Raw genomic sequence first — 12,856 nt, 5'->3', positions numbered from 1 at the left:
CTATTACAACGGAATGATAATTGGCCCTATCCGGCCGATTATCGTTCCGTGTAATAAACACAACGATCAGCCGATGATCGTTGTCATCGGCTGATCGTTGAGCTAGGTTCTGACCTATAATTGTCAGCCACCGACCGTGCACCGCTACGTGTAATAGCGGTGTGCGGCCGGCGGCTGACGAATTGCAAAACAAATACATTATCTATCCTGGGTCCAGGGCTCCTCTTCTCCCCGACTCCCGTGCGCTGCAGCTTCAGAGCGGCCTGTCTTAGCTGACAGGCCGCTCAGCCAATCACAGGCCGGGACCGCTGCGGCCAATGATTGGCTGAAGCTGCAGCGCTGGACCCAGGGAGAAGAGGAGCAAGAGGAGCCCTGGACCCAGGATAGGTAATGTATGACCAGTTTAGCAAGGGCTGCAAGGACATCGGTAACGATCTAGCAGATCGGCGCTTGTTTATTGTGTTATTGGGCATCGGCCCTCTCCTCGTGCCCTTGGTGAGCGGCCTTGGGACCCCACCAGGCTCCAGGATCTCCAGGGTGCCCATGTCACACCCCAGCTGATGGACTGACCACTCAGTGACGGGCACGGGGAGAAGGATGTTAGTAATTGTGATCAATTTCCCTCTTTCCCTTCAGGATGCTGGGTTTTAAAAAACGCCAGACTTCTCCCTTATTGACAATTTATTTTTTTTATTTTACCTGTCAAACAACCCCCCCCCCCCCAATATTACCCATTTAAACTATTCTGATTCAAATATTATGAATCAATTATTAATTTAGCTTTTCAATTTTTTGATTGATTTCTTTAAATCTATTGGGCATTCCGCTTCGTTAGGGTGCGTTTACACAGAAAGATTATCTGACAGATTATCTGCCAAAGATTTGAAGCCAAAGCCAGAAACTGACTATAAACAGAGATCAGGTCATAAAGGAAAGCCTGAGATTTCTCCTCTTTTCAAATCCATTTTTGGCTTTGGCTTGAAACCTTTGGCAGATAATCTGTCAGATAATCTTTCTGTGTAAATGGACCCTTAGCTCGGCAATCTACTTATCAGCCTGCTGCCTTTGAAGTCCATGCCGCTCCAGCAGGTGTCTGGAAAAGCTGGATACAGTCTTGGAAAACTTCTATCAGGACTGGATCCAGCTTTTTCCAGGCACCCCCGGCGAAGCGGCACAGAGCGGTGCGTACTTCCAAGGCAGCAGGCTGATAAGCAGATTGCCGAGCTAACTAAGCGATTTGCTTTCTGGGTAGTATAAATTTGCTCATCTCTAAATTGGACACCAATAGACCCACTGACTTATGATGGAGTCCATGAAGCTGCAGTTGTCAAGGGAAGAATAGCGCAGCATTGTCAGATCTGATAGAAGTACGAATACAGCCCTGAAGTCCTGGAAAACCCAAAATCTTGATTGAAAAAAAAAATAAAAATAAAAAACATCTCAAAATGAAAAATCTCTGAAAATAAAAGATCTTCAGAGCCGCCATGGTTCCTGTTAGCCTCAGTGGGGGTCTCCAGAGGCGAAATTTAAGCCTTCTTATCTTAAGCTTTTCCTTCCACCTACAAATTAAACACTGCGTCCCCACGCTGAGAACCGGGCTCCGGATATTCGTTACTCAGTTTTTCCAGAGTGAAAATCCGCCCTGGATCCCTCCTAGATTAGTGTACAGGCTGGATAGTGACCTGTAACAATAAGAAGGTGAGCGGCCACGGACCCGGGCTCAGGAAGTGGAGCATGATAGTGAAATGCTTCGCTGGAACCAGAAAGGCTCGAAACGTGTGAAGATAAGCACCTGCCGCTCTCAAAACAACCTCCCTGTGTTATGACCCGGCACATTTTTTCCAGGATCCATCATGGGAATATTTTCTACTTTGCAATGACTAAGAGATAAGGACATCAGGGAGGCAGAGATACTATATCAGTAGATGTAACATGAACCTTTAGATGGGGGGGGGGGGTTCTCCAGGCCTTGGAGACAGGGGTCATTGCTTCACAGCTCTTAAAGGTCGATTTCCTCCTAATTTTTATATGATGTCACTTACGGTGGGGGCCATGGTGACGGCATCACCATTGTTATAAAACAGTGATGTTTTTCTGGATGAAGCATTGTCGCAACACAACAAGAAGATGGGGTATGGGCTGTAACCAAATGGCAGGTATACTAAATATTAAAGGGGTATTGGCAATGACTTGGCTGCTGACCGATTACTAGAATGGAGGATCCTGGTCCTCAGCCAATCCACATAATAGCTAGGAAGAGGGTTGAGTTGTGGTCAAGAATATAAAACGACATGACACTGATGGAACCTCGTCTAACAATGGGTCATTTCACAAATCAGCTATTCACCCTACGTCTTGACCCCCATGAACCTCGGGCAATCTGAACATACGTTTCCCCTTTAAAAAAAGACGATGACTTACTGGCCACTTAACTAAAAGGTTCTTTAGAGAGAAACATGGATGGGTCTGGTCCACCTGGTCAGGAGATGCTTTTTGCTAACAGACCCATCTATATGCCCCAAATGGAATTTTTACCACTTACCTCTTAAAGCAAATGTACCATCAGGTACATTGCTTTTTTGTTTTTACATTAGCCAGCGTGGGGATCCCAGGGGCGAGGTCCTCTTTTGGAAAGGCCACCCGGTTTCCACACTCAGATTTAGTCTTTTCCCTTGCATCAGCTCGGAGCACTGGGGGGCAGGCCCGCCAACTCTCAGTGTCAAAGAGGAGATATGGTGACAATGGGGGGGGGGGCGACGGTCCTGCCCCCAGCGCTCCAATCCGATACAAGGGAAAAGATTAACGCTGAGTCAGCCGCAGAGCCCCTGCCCAGTCTTTTCATGCACCTGGCACGTAAAATGGTGCTAGCAGCATCTCCTTGTCTAGCCTGTGCAAGTGCCACTGTGTAGCAGTCAACATTGACGGAGCTGCAACACTGTAGCCCCATCTTTTTTAGGATGGTTCTGGGTCTAGCTCCTACAGATATTTAAAGGTATACTCCTATGTCAAACCGTAATATGAACCTTGACTCAATCCACATTTACCTAGTTAAAGACGAATTCCCATCTTGAAAAGTCCTATTATCCATATCATACACAATAAAGGTCTGATAGGCGTGGGGGGGGGGAGGCAGTCTGCCACCTCTCCATTGATCTTCCAGTTGTGGCCTTGGTATCTCCAATCAATGTGTGACCATAGTAGGCCATCACCAGCCACAGTGTTGACCTGATGTCTTCGACCACCAAAAAATATATGTGATCTCTTTTTGTCTGGTGGTATAGGTTTAGGGGGTGTAGAGGTAGCAGTCATACCTAGGCATTGGCGTCCTAAGTCTAGTCTTGTCAATGGCACATGTTCAGTGATTGCTCTCTAACAACTCAAATCTTCTCCAGCCAACTTTACCCCCATACGCACCTCGGGTCCTGATCTCCTGGTTACGCAATGTTCCTACAAGTTCCTTGTTTTCCGGACTATTAGTTGTAGGATGTAACAGACAAGTGAGAAAATTATTTGTACACAAGTTTCCAGACTTCACAGGTTTCTCCTACAGTTGACAGATCTCACAACCCTCGGGGTCGGCAAAAAGAAAACAGGCCATGTCTTTAGAAGTTTCTGAATTTCGAACCTTTTTTTTTTTTTCTTTTTAGGGACATTCTTTCCCCACTCTTGTAGGTTTAGCACTTCCCGTAACAATGCATTCCATGCTCTCCGGAGCTGATGAACTCTGACAAACAGTGGCCTTTAGCTGCTGACTATAAAGAAGCAGGGTCATAGAGCATTTAGTGCCACAGCCGCAGGAACGCAAGATACCTCCACCAAAAAAAATAAAAAAATTCCACCTCATTCTTTTCTTTGTGTGACCCTTTTCATCACGGCCCATTGTTTGGTGCCCTGAATTGTAGCTTCGGTCTCGTGCTCGCTGTAGTCATTGTAGATAGTAATAAAACCTGAATTTAAACAGATGTTAGAGGAGTTTTTTGTTTTTTTTTTAAATACACAAACGCTCTTAATATGTGTTTGTTTTAAGCCGGGATTAGACGAACTGCTGCTGTCTTACTGCAATTCCCTGTAGGCTTTCACAGCTGCAGAACTTAAGAGCCACCCCAGATAAAACAAAGTAGTTGTAGTAGTTATAAAAAATTTTTAAAAGATATAAAAAAAAATTAAATTCTGAGGCATTTGGATCGTGTTGTGTACCAGTTCTAAAGGTACGGTGGCTACCTCTGTACCCCCTATACCAGGGATGCGGAACCTGCAGCCCTCAAGCTGTTGCAAGACTACAATTCCCATCATTCCTGGAAACTCAGAGTCTTGGGGTGTACAGGCATCAAGAAAATTGTAGTTTTTCAAAATTTAGGAGGGCTGTAGGTTCCCCATCCTTGACCTATAGCTACACCACCACTAAAGTGGAACCCCCCCTGGGTTCAGCCAATCGTGTGAGTGCCCAAGAAAAAAAAAAAAAGTATAGCCTAACAACTCTGGCGGTGGATTATGTTCCAGGAGAACCCAACGATCAGACACAGACTCAGTGCCCCATCCTTCTACGTGAAATCTGTGTGTCTGGCCAACTTTTCTCTAATAGGTAAGGTAGGGTGATGCCTTAAAAGTGGACATGCATATATTCTGTATAGATGCAGGGTGGACTTATGCTAGTACCTGTGGGACCCAAAAAACAAAGGGGATAATAGAATCCCAGAGGGTTCAATAAATATATATATTTATTAGGGGCACCCACAGTGGGATGGATACCACTATAAAACTGCACTGACACAATGGGCAGGCCTCGTGACCATAAAAAATTGATAAGACGAAGGCGCGTCATCTCATCCAAAATGCGCCCTTTCCGGATCTTACTAAAGGCCTCTCTATAACAGATGACAACATACAATAGGTGAAAGAGCGCCCATCTGTCAGATGACCGCTCGCTTCCCCCTTGTTCCCAGCTTGCTGCCTGTCCTATTACACGCAGAGAGCAGCAGGAGGGGCTGCTCAAACAATCCTTCAATCGTTCGGGCTGCCCATTGAAGTCAGAGGCGGTCTTCTGCCGCTGCTCTGGAGTGACACGCATCAGACTGTCGCACAAATCATGCTCTTTCAACATGATAAAAGACCATGATCAGCCAACATTGTGCATGTCGGCCTCTTAACATGTCCTATTACACTAAACTATTATCGGCCAGAACGTCCAGTAGTCAGTCAAGTAAGTCTGATCATCGTTTTGTGTTATAAGGTGCTAATACGGTGGATATCATGGTGAGACCCCCCCCAGGACCAAGGCAAAGATGCCAAGCCTTAGAAACCTCACTGCTATCTCCAGAACATGTTACTCCCTTCTCTAGGCCCAGCTGAAGTCAACGTATGGCTTCACATGTTGCCCCGGGGCTGGACAAATGCCAAGAGCCAAGTGGTCAATTCACAAAGATTTGCATTTAACACCTACGTTCCATTGCTCCTTTTTTGTGTTCCCTTTGCAAGTCATTTCACGAGGTGTTTTCTCTACTTTTGATCATAAGGTTTGGTCTATGTCTAACAGTGTTTCCGACGATCCCAAAAAGACCCTTCCTTATCACATCCCCCCACTCATTCCCTTCTACTGTAATGCCTCTATATTAGAGAAGGTGCCCCCTTGGGCAATCACATTAAAGTGCTAAGTGTAAGTGGATGTCAATGTGCATGAGGACTTATAGGCCAGACGTCCATTATAGTAGAACTCTAGGAAGAACTCTACAAAGAGAAGATCAGACATGGACATCCATTATAGTACATCTCCTTGTAGAAGTAGCGTACGTTACTACAGTGGATCTGTACAATAGAGAAGTCTGGCTACAAAATATTGTCAGTCAGATTACAACAAGAAGGGTCCTATGTCTCCCCTGGTTAAACGCAGTGGCAGGCAAGACATAAGTGCTGCAGCTCCATTGGACTCTATGGCCAGCGCTAAGATGGCCAGGCGTTGCACACGTAAACGTTGATTGAGATGATCATTTCAAACCATACAGTGTCAATGTGTCAGATCAGGACAGGGAGTGTTGTCATGGGGACACAGAAGCAGAGTGACAAATCTGACAAGTTACCCAGTGATTCAGGGAGAGGATGTATCACCACAAACCAAGGGACGGGTGTGATAACCAACACATCTTGGGGGGAAAAAAGGGGCAGGTGGATCAAGAAGGTCACAGGTCAGGAATAGGATCTGTTAGGTCAGGATCTACTACATGTTGCGCTTATCCTTCCTTGTAGAGTATGTGGGGTCACTTCACGATTGAGAAAGTTTTTTATATCATACTGGTAAATTCCAACAACTGCTGCCTCAGACTACGCAGAGGTTTGTTTGTAGTCTGTAGCCATGGAGACACATAGGTCGGCAGCTTTTCACAATGGGGAATCTGTTTAGTAATATACACTCATAGGAATAAGGGTTATCACAGCGGCTTCTAACCTATGGCTCTCCAGGTGTTGTTAAACTACAACTCCCAGCATGCTTGCAGGGATTAGTAGTTCCGCAATGGCTGGAGAGCAATAAGAAGTATATAAGGAAAAACCGTCAATGTATGGAAAAGCTGGGTACGATCCAGAAACATAACTTTCATTGCCATCTGTCGGATTGTGGTAATCATTATGACAAGAAAATTCAAGCACTATTCTACACGACAGATGTTAACAGAGCCCTACTCCCCATGTGTCCTCTGACATCCAATATGGCCGCCATCACGGCTCCTCCAGGAGTTGTCACCCATCTTTCCCAGACTCCTGAATGGAAAAATCTGTCGAATGTGACCTACGGCGACGGGAAGGCGACAAACTAGGGACATTGGAATGCTGGGAAGATGGGAAGCGTGTTGTAACCAGATGAGGAGCAGGGTCTCCATGACCAGTGCAGACTTGACTGATAGTTAACAAAGGACAAGGTAAAGCCGTGGAAGCGGTGGGCGGGCCGCGGGCTGCCAGTGTAAACACAATGTACAGATCCAGGCACAACGCACATCATGGGATGCGAGGAACAGACATGTCCTAGCACAGATCTGCAGCAGGCGACAATGAGCTGTCTGGGACTTAACCCCTCCACTGCCGACAATACACATCCCTTTCCAAAACAGCCAAATTATTCCCCCATCTGCGATAAAAGCCGATGTAGCAGAGCTGAATATGTCATCCTACAGCGATACCCCCATCCATTGCGTCACCTATCAAACTCGTCTCTGCTGCGCTGACCGAACAGGATTCATTCAATGTTAGAATCCCAAAAAGACATATCCAACCAGTTCCTTCCTTTGGGGGTCATTCTTTATAACTTTACATTCATGTTGGGGTGCCAAAATTAGGCAACACAATTCACACACATGGTCACTATATACGCATAGCGTTAACGTCCAGATTCATACACTATACGGATGTGACGTATATATATTCTACGTATATGATTGCAAACGTATTCTGAATACAAGAAAAATCCCAGCCCAGAAATCAATGCAATACAAGCTTTGCTTTATAATCTTACAGATTTGGAGGGGTTACGTACAGCCGTCACCCTGACGTGCGGGATCACCTAAGATTTCACGTTGCCCCATTTTCCTAGCAGCCCTAGGCATGTGCCTACTTGCACTTACCTGCATGAGTCTCCAGCCCGATGCTTCTCCCTCCAGTTCCTACATCCAACACACCAGAGGAGTCCTTGCACTATGCAATCAGTTCTCCTCCACCAGACAATAAATCCCCCTCCGACTGCAGCAGATCCCCAGCTCTGAGCGGATCACGCCTCGTCCCCCTGCATCAGAATCTCCATCTAGGATCAGGTCTTTTGGAAGCTGAAAAGTTTGGCTGCAAACTCTGCAAAAGAAGGAGGAATAAAGAGGAGGAGGAGGGAGCTGCAAAACCTGGGCTGAGTCACAGGAGGAGGGAGAGGAGGGAGAGGAGGAGGAGGAGGAGGAGGAGGGTGTGCCTGCTGCTGCCTGGGACTCACAATGTGTCTTGGTGTGAAGTGCATTAGATGGACATTGCTGCTGCTCCTTCCTTCTTACATCACACTGCTGGAATCCCTGGAATGTGCAGCCACTGGGGATCTACTTGCTTTCTTATTAATCAAAGGGAAGGGGGATAGAGAGAGCAGCCCCCCTCCTGGAGGGGAGAGGTAGAGCACTAACCTGCACACACAGGAAATTGCTCTCAGGGGTTAAAGCTCTGACTTTCTAAGAACATGCCTTATCCTGGGATTATGGACTCTCTTGCATCACATGCAATTGCATTGGATGGATCCCTATAGGGGTGCACAGAGTAACAACGCAGATTAGGTTCCGCGATATTGCAGTTTTACCTTCAATGTGACATTTTATCCCTGACGCCTTAAAAAAAAAAAAAAAAAAAAAGTGCATGTCGCTTTCAAAAGATTTTATTACAGGCCATGTGGCTGTGGATTTGCATGCATCTATGGCCCCATTCAGACTCCAAACACTGATTTGGAACGTGGGATCTGGGGGATCCATGGCGAGCATGCTTTCAAACGCTTATCCATGTACCTAGGGACAGAACTCAAAGAATCCCAAAAAGTCTTATGCAAATAATTAAATTTAGCTAGTAAAAGTGTTCAGAAGACGATGGGATCCCATTTATTATTATTTATTTATAAAGCGCCCTTAATTCCAGATTGTATACAAGTGATAGGGGTAACAGACAGGAACAATACAACGCATTTAGAGATGAGTGAACCGGGTTCGGGTTCGAGTTGATCCAGATTCACCCCTTCTCTCTGGCGTATGGCTGTTGTGTCCCCCATTAACCTGATGGGCAGGCCGGGGGGGGAGGGCAGAAAGGCGGGAAAGAGGTGTGGCCTCCTCCGCGCCTGATTTATCATGATACAAATCGGGAAGATTTGTTGTGCCGGGCTTACTAAAAGGCGTGCACCTCTTGGAAAATTCGGCCAGGAAAAAGGGGGAGGGGCTTAATTTAAGTCCCGCGGTCTTCGTAAATGTCCCTCTATAGCTATATACATCTACATTTTATCTATATATACCAGCCAGACCACTATCCTAGGAGCAGAGTGGTGGTCGATAACCTAGACAAGAAGCTGTAAATAGAGATGAGCGAACCGGGTCCATCTGAACCCGAACGTTCGGCACTTGATTAGCGGTGGCTGCTGAACTTGAATAAAGGCTATGTGGAAATCATGGATATAGTCATTGGCTGTATCCATGTTTTCCAGACAACCTTAGGGCTTTATCCAAGTTCAGCAGCCCCAGCTAATCAAATACCGATCGTTCGGGTTCGGATCGACTCGAATCCAGTTCGCTCATCTCTAGCTTTAAACAATGAGAATGGGAAAGAGCAGCAGAGAAGTGGATGTATTTACCAAAATATTTAACTTGCAGATCTTGGTGATAAATGTGTTGTATGGCCGGTTCAGGGAAAAGCACCGATCCAACAAAGTCTGCCATGTGTAATCCAAGTCTCTTCCTGTTCTCCCTTCTTGTTCCATGATCCCCGAATAATAGTTTGATGACGGCCTCGTCGCTAAGAGATGAGTGAACCTCCAGCACATAAGAAGTGTGATGCAGCCCTAAGGAGGCCCTCACATGTTTTGTGAATACGGTATGTTCATGGAGGATTCACGGACCTCCAGGCGTTATGTATCATTATGATGCCAGGAGCTCTGAAACAGTTTAACCCATAGCTGCACCAGGACGTTATTGAACGTCCTCGTGCCGCTATGGGAGTTCAGAGGGGGGTCGCGCGGCGACCACCCTCTGAACTGCCGCGATCCCGGGTGCCGCGAGTAGCCCGGGCTCGCGGCTATTAGCGGGCACGGTCCGATCGCCGTGCCCGCTAATTAAGTACTTAGAAGCAGCTGTCAAAGTTGACAGCTGCTTCTAAATACTTGCTGTTATACATGCCTGGTGGTCTAGTGGGGGGATCGCCCCCCTGCGGCGCGATTGCGGGGGGGCGATCCCCGCATCCATCCCGGGCCGGGGTCTGCTCCGTAATGGCGCTGATCCCGGCTTGGCATTCTATTGCTTTTGGCTGCAGCAGCCAAAAGTAATAGAACACCGATCTCATGGATTCATGCAGTATAACTATACTGCATGGATCTCTATGAGAGATCAGAGTGCATATACTAGAAGTCCCCCAGGGGAAATAACCCTAACCCCAGGGGGGGAATAACCCTAAGCCCAGGGGGAATAACCCTAACCCCAGGGGGGCTTCTAGTATATGTGTAAAGTAAAAGAAAAATGTATTTTTAATAACACAAAATCCCCTCCCCTAATAAAAGTCTGAATCACCCCCCTTTCCCCATTTTATAAATAAAAATAAATAAATAAATTAATAAACAAACATGTTTGCTATCGCCGCGTACGTAATCGCCCAAACTATTAATTTATCACATTCCTGATCTCACACGGTAAACGGCGTCAGCACAAAAAAATCCCAAAGTGCAAAATTGCGCATTTTTGGTCGCATCAAATCCAGAATAATTGTAATAAAAAGCGATCAAAAAGTCATATATGCGCAATCAAGGTACCGATAGAAAGATCATATCATGGCGCAAAAAATGACACCTCACACAGACCCATAGACCAAAGGATAAAAGCGCTATAACCCTGGGAATGGAGCGATTTTAAGGAACATATATTTTCTTTAAAAGGTTTTAATTTTTTACAAGCCATCAAATCAAATAAAAGTTATACATGTTACATATCATTGTAATCGTAACAACTTAAGGAACATATATAACGAGTCAGTTTTACCCCAGGGCGAACATAGTAAAAACAACCACCCCCCAAATAAAAAAAAAACATTTTTTTTTTCAATTTCACCACACATATAATTTTTTTCTGGTTTCCCGGCACATTTTAGGCAAAAATTACATCTGCCTTAGCAAAGTACAATTAGTTGCGCAAAAAATAAGGGCTCATTTGGGTCTCTAGGTGGAAAAATGCAGGCGCTATGGCCTTATATACACGAGGAGGGAAAAACGAAAACGCAAAAATGAAAACTGGCTGTGTCCCCTAAGGGTTAAATGTTCACGCTATGCTGTGTCAGTACTGTAATGCAAATACTAAACTGTGTGAATGAGAACGCACACTCCTCCATTCACTGACATGTAACATCTGTCTGACTGCAGCTTCATTCCCAGTAATGTCTGCTGTCGGAGAAATGCTTTATTATTATATGGCGCCACTTTAAATGACTGTGAAAGGCTTGGTTCACACTGTGTTTTGCAATCTGCTTTTTTCATCAGTTTTATGCAAAAAAACAAAACAAAACACAGATGCATTTGTGTGTGTGTATCCGTTCGGATCTGTTTTCCTATTGACTTTCATTATATATCTAAAAAAAAAAACGTATAAAAGCGCATTAGGTTTTTTTTTTTAGCGTACACAAAAACGTGGTTGACCATAAAAAAAAGGATGCGTTTTGATCCATTTCTTTATAATGGACGTAAATAGGAAAACGAATACACGCACAAATGCATTTGTGTTTTTTTTTTTTTTTTAATTCTCAATTTTATTAAATTTTTCAAACATTTCACATAAAAGCCACAGCAGAAAACAATGAAGACAAACAAACCAAAAGCAGGGGTACACACCACGCCCCTAAGGGTGGGACCGTGATAAGGAGAGGGCGAACTTGTTTAAACCCCAAGAACGGAAACATCTCATATATATAGATATGGAGAGGCACTTTACACCTCACAGCTCCCTGTAGGGGAGATCTTGCCCGAGGGGCAGAGAGCCCAGGGCATACAGCTGCTCTGGTGGGGGCCCCACAAGGGAACCACTATGGGAGACCACTAAAGTAAGGGGTAAAGATGAGAAAGCAAAGGCAGAACGAAAAAGAGGAAGAGGACATAAGGGGGGGGAGAGGGGGGGGGGGGACAGGTAGGGTCGCTCCTCACTGAGCCAGCAGGGTCCTGTACTCATCCGTCTCGGTGAATTGATCCCAATAGAACCACGTCCGAAAGAACTTCGCGTTGTGTCCGTGCAACTGGGCCGTGAGATCTTCCAGGTGCTTGAGATCCTCGACTTTTCGGATCCACATGGCTATACTGGGAGGATCAAGACGGCGCCAGAGGGCCGGGATACAGGCTCGTGCCGCATTAATCAAGTGCCGAAGGACAGAGCGGCAGTAGGACTTGAGAGGGATATCCGCAATGTGCAGGAGAAAAAGCGCCGGAGAGAAGGAGAGCCGGCGGTCCGTTAAAGTAGAGGAGATACGCCACACCTCCCTCCAGAAAGGTGCTAATACGGGGCAATTCCAGTCGGTGTTTAAGAGGGTGCCTTCCTCGCCGCAGTTTCTCCAGCACAGTGGTGAAACGTCCGGAAACATCCGGTGAAGGCGGGTGGGGACCCGATACCACCGGGAGAGTAGTTTATAACCCGCCTCTTGGAGGCGCGAGGAGATAGAGCTGGAATGGGTACAGGTAAAGACCCTGTCAACCTGGGCCGCCGATAGGGAAATGCCTAAGTCTTCCTCCCATGCAGTGAGAAAGGGGGGTGGCGGTTGTTCCGGAGGGCAGATTGTAAAGAAGAGAGAGGGAGTGTCTGAGAGAGCCAGAGCCCAAACAGAGGGTTTCGAAGTGCGTAGAGGGGCGAGCAAAACCAGAAGGGTTCGGTAGCGAGGAGAGGAAGTGGTGAAGTTGCAGGGCCCTCCAGAATCCCAGAGGGGTCGGCTCAGAGAGGTCCCTAAGATCAGTAAGGGATCGCCACGCCGAGCCCTGAAGGAAAGCGGAAGCTCGAAAGGTGCCAGCTCACGACCAGGTTCGGAAGATCGGATCCTCCAAGCTAGTCGGGAAGGCAGGGTTGCCCAAGATAGGAAACAGGGGTGAGGGATGGGGGGCCAGGAAGCCAGTGGAAAGGTGCTTATG

General features: G+C 46.4%; 1 protein-coding gene across 4 annotated transcripts in view; it reads right to left on the bottom strand.

Moving 5' to 3' along the window:
- The window catches only part of PTPN14 (protein tyrosine phosphatase non-receptor type 14), a 103,800-nt gene that overhangs the window by 56,176 nt on the left and 34,768 nt on the right, over positions 1–12,856 (bottom strand). For 2 of the 4 annotated variants that reach the window (XM_069954310.1, XM_069954309.1), the window contains one exon: positions 7,608–7,827. The exons of 1 other annotated variant lie outside the window; for it this stretch is intronic. The gene's annotated coding sequence lies outside the window, so the exon portion shown is untranslated. Of the gene's footprint in view, positions 1–7,607; positions 7,828–8,141; positions 8,225–12,856 lie in introns of those variants that run through there. One more of the 4 variants, XM_069954308.1, reaches the window with a different exon arrangement.

Source organism: Dendropsophus ebraccatus, chromosome 15 (assembly GCF_027789765.1).
Source record: "Dendropsophus ebraccatus isolate aDenEbr1 chromosome 15, aDenEbr1.pat, whole genome shotgun sequence".
NCBI lineage: Eukaryota > Metazoa > Chordata > Amphibia > Anura > Hylidae > Dendropsophus > Dendropsophus ebraccatus.
Note: the sequence above shows the minus strand (reverse complement) of the source record. Positions and strands in the feature narration are given on the sequence as shown.